Source organism: Crinia signifera, chromosome 8 (genome assembly GCF_055691185.1).
Source record: "Crinia signifera chromosome 8, ASM5569118v1, whole genome shotgun sequence".
Taxonomy (NCBI): domain Eukaryota; kingdom Metazoa; phylum Chordata; class Amphibia; order Anura; family Myobatrachidae; genus Crinia; species Crinia signifera.
The window spans coordinates 159,277,012-159,281,450 of record NC_139224.1 but is presented as its reverse complement, the minus strand read 5'-3'; the positions used below and the strand labels follow the sequence as shown (position 1 = coordinate 159,281,450).

Below are 4,439 nucleotides of genomic sequence, written 5' to 3'. Positions count from 1 at the left end.
AGTGACTTCCTATTGGAAGTCAGACCTGCCAATCACCCAAGGCAGTCCCATTGGGAGTTCCCTCCCTCCGGGACGCCTCTACATGGGCTGTTGAGTGGCAGCCCATAAAACCACGTCCCGCGCATGCGCAGAACGAGGACAATACTGCGCATGCGCCGAACCTGGAATATGCCTTTGTGGGCTGCTGCAAAAGCAGAGGCCGGCGGGCCAGAACATGTGCTGGCCGCACGACGGGGACTGGCGCAGCTGAGGGGAGTCAGGGACCAGGAACGCACCAATGGCAGCAGAGGAGGGAGGGGCATCGCGGCAGCGCCCATCCTCTGGAGAGGTAGGAGCCGCTACTGCCTCAGTCCCCTATCTTCCGACTCTGTTAAATTTGCAGTTGTGGGATTGATCAGCGATGGCGATGAGATCTACTACAGACATGAAATAGCGAGGCTGGTGCCCTGGAGTACAGAAAATAACTTACTACTAAATAAGGGGGTTTGGTGGACTCCCAGGGCTGCGAATTTGCAGCCTTGAGAATAAACCAGAATAACCCTCTTAGAATGTATTGTAAAATCTGCAAGTAAAATCTTCGGGGAGCGGTTGCCGACCATTCTGTAGCTTTATAGATCTTTTTTTAGGGTTTTTGAGAAATTACCCTCACAAAAAAGGTTTAGAATTTTCGAGGGCACGTACAAGCCACTTACATAACCGCTTCCTTCCATCCGCTGTACGCATGTTAAATGTATAAATGTTGCCTGTTGAATATTTTATATATATTGCTTTTCTACTTTTATGTTTGTTATATGTGGATACTGTTCTATTGTACTGGTATTTTATGTACACTATAACTTCGTCTGCAGAGTTTGTTTCTTTTTGCCGATGACAATAAACTTGACTTGAAGAAGCCGGCATTTGGGGGTGGAAAGGCGGACGTGTTTTGGCAGTATCAAAAATTGCAGGCGTGTCCAGGCCCAGGCGGTTTAAGGGAGGGTCTGTGACATCAGTGCCAGCCTCATTAGCCTGTCTCTGTCGCAGATTTGTGGAAGGGTCAGACTTACCCACATTTGCACAGATTGCACCTGTTTCGATTGTTCGGGAATTGCGTATGGATTTCGAGGAGAGGGCTGCCAGCTAGAGGAAGCAGGGGGCGGGGCCGGTGGCCGTGTTGTGAAAGGGGTGGGACCAAAGGTGGAGCTCATCAACTGAGCCTTGTGGGGGGTGGCTATTGCGATTGCATCATCGTAGCAACGCCCCCCCCCCCCACTGTGTAATTCTTGTATTATATGCATTGCACAATGTGGGGTGGGGCCATGATGACACAGTTTGCATCATCAGGTCCCCATGGACCCCCCCCGCCGTGGGGGGATTGTGGGGGACTTGCCCACCTTCCCGGGGGGGGGCGAGAGGCGGACCCGATTTTCCAGGAGGGTAGGCAAGTATGGAATGTACCCAGTGCACCAATGAATGAGGTAGGTAACAGTATTTACAAAAAAACTAAAACAAATCTATCATCAGTTGCCCTAAGAAGATTTTTGCTGCGGTATTTATACCACTGTCATTCTGCCAATGGGAGCCGTGTTTACATGTTGAAGGAAACACGTTCATGTCTCTTCTGTGAATATGATGAAGGCATTCGCAGTGATTGCTTCGCTATCATGATCATCACTGAGATGCTTTGGCACAACACTGCGTAACTGCATTGTGTGATCTCCAGCTTCATCAGCGAGGATTAATGAACTCCTCGGCAGCCAAGTGCAGGATAGAGTGCATCCTAGATTACTTCTGTCAGCTAAGTGATTACTTAATCCACACAAAAACATAAAGCTGACGCAACTTTCCATGATGTAAGAGCATACCTCCCAACTGTCACGATTCCGTCGGGACAGTCCCGATTTTCGGGTCCTGTCCCGACGTCCCACCCGCGGCAGGCATTGTCCCGCTGCGGGGGGTGGCAGTTGGGAGACCCCCCAATCTAGTAGAATAGACGCTGTGCGCATGCCCTCATTTGCATACTCCCCGCCCCCTTTTCGGGCGCTCGCGCGGCTTCGCCCTCATTTGCATACTCCCCGCCCCCTTTTCGGGCACTCGCGCGTGTCCCTATTTCATCCGGACACAAGTTGGGAGGTATGGTAAGAGCAATGTGGTGGCTGAGGAAGCACCCATCTGTATTACTGTGAGTACAGACGCTGACAGCAGCGTCTGAGCCTTGGCACATTTAGCTGTACACCAGGGAAGGACTTTGTAGTGCTAAATGTATAGTCACAGATGACTTCTGAATCCACCTCTCTATCAGCCCCAAAGGGTATAAAGTAGAGATGAGGTTTGGATTTTAGTAAATCTCTGAATCTGCCTGAATTTTGGGGTCCTGGGGAGACTCTGCCACAGATCCCCATCCCCATGCTAGCTGTGACAGTCTGCCATCACCCACCGCCATGACAACACACCGCCCCTTGGGAAGCTGTGTCAGGCCGGGCACTCAGCCCGGAGATTATAGGCACCTGCGACACCCTACCCGCAAGCTGTTCCAGTCGGCACTGCCGACCCTGCCAGCATATCCGCACTGCCGACACAGTCTGTTGACATGACTGGCAACCCCCACTATGAGGACACCGCTGGCACCCCAACACTACTGACACACCCACTCTGAGGACAACCCCGGCAACCCCACATTGCCAAAACCGCCAGAAACCCCCAGCTCTGAGTTCTATGTTGCTACCCCAAAACTGGTGACACTGCCAGCACCCCTGCATTAAGGACAGTCAGCACTCTTGCACTGCCGGCACAGACAGCACCCCACACTGAGGATACCACCGGCTAGCCTGCTCTGCAGACACCAACAGCGCCCCCATGCTGAGGATACCGCCAGAATTTTCAAAGTGAGGACACCACCTGCATTCCTGCACTGCCAATACTGGCGGCACTCCTGTACTTCTTACACCGCCGACATCACCTGTGCACTATTGGTGTCTCCGATACACACTGCATTTCACCCACGCTATATCCTGCACTGTACCGATACTGAAACCAACCTGCACTGTATACACACTGTATCCCCCACTGTATCCCGCTAGGCTGCACAGCCAGGGGGCTGCAGTGCTGGTAATATGTGAGCACTTCCGGGTACAGGGAAGCTTTTGCATAACGGCAATGCAGTGGCAATGTTTTGAGATTGCATCACTGGGCGGGGCCCGGCAGGTGGGACGGCCTTGCCCTGCGCTGGGCGGACCCCTGGAATCTGGCTTAGCTCCAATTTGGTTAATTTATGAAGATAAGATGCACACTTTGAGCAAGCACAAGGTTTTTGGCGCAGCCAATTTGAACTGGACCCCATGTGCCGGGAGGGGCTGCTTGGCGTGACTGAGGCAGGAGTAAGGAATTAGGAAAGACATGTCTGTATGTAAAAGCTGATTTTCAATAATGGATTGATCTTCTGATATATCATTTAAAGTGTAATAAATGAATATTTCAGATATAAAAATTATATTCTGTTCACTCTCAGAGGCGTGGGAATGCAAAATGTCCCTGAAAATAGAGATTTATCACAGCTTGGAGAGAGGTAAACTACCAACCAATTAGCTGTAGTGTTACAACGCTTCTCGGCCTTTTGGCTAAGATCAAGTGTAGTATCTGTTCTTATCAGTTGGGTATGGACTGGCCTCTGGCAGAGAATAGAGAAAGGTGAGACTGAGTAGCTGCTCTGATGGGCGGAGGGTGTGGGACCCCTCTGTTTTTTCCCGGGAGTAGTGAAAAGTCTCACTAAGTATCTTCACCTCTGCCAGTGGTAGGAGGCTCCGTAAATCCACTGGTAGGAGGGGGGGAGAAACACTGGGCTTAGTAGTTTGACTCTCTTGACGGGGTTCGTAGCCCCCGAAGGATGAGACAGCGAAAGGCTCAGTCTAGTATCCATTCCCAGGGAGCGGAGAAAGGCTGGGACTGAGTAGATGGCTCCTGTTCCAGAGGTTCGTAGCCTCTGATGGGGAGACCGCGAAAAGCTCAGCCGAGTATCTTAACCCTGGGAGCGGAGAAACACTGGGACTGAGTAGTTTGCTCTTCCGAGGGGGGTACAGCCCCTAAGGGAGTCTTTCGAAAAGCCCAGTGGAGTACCCATTCCCATGCCAGGGGCTGGAAAGTACCTGCTGGTGAGACGGAGAAACACTTGGTCGGACGCTGACTGGCTGGCTGCCTGGAGTCCGAGGCTGCACTGTGCCCCCGGGGAAACTCGGGGGTGCCGGACATGCACGGGTGATCCCAAGTCACCTTGCACGAATGGCACTTGCACTGCGCACTTCCCTTTAGGTTAGCGCTTCACGTCCTTACCCTGTCCTTTTGGATGGGGTAGGACAATTTTTCACACCCCCCCCCCCCCCCCCCCGGCCTTCTGGCTAGGGCCTTATTCTTTTCTTTTTATGATTTGCACGTTTTGCACTTCACGTTTTTCGTTAGTTTGTCAC

General features: G+C 51.9%; 1 pseudogene; it reads left to right on the top strand.

Annotated features, from left to right (window-relative positions):
* The first annotated feature begins 3,576 nt into the window (after window positions 1-3,576).
* Window positions 3,577-3,785, top strand: LOC146029951 (U2 spliceosomal RNA; annotated as a pseudogene).
* The last annotated feature ends 654 nt before the right edge of the window (window positions 3,786-4,439 follow it).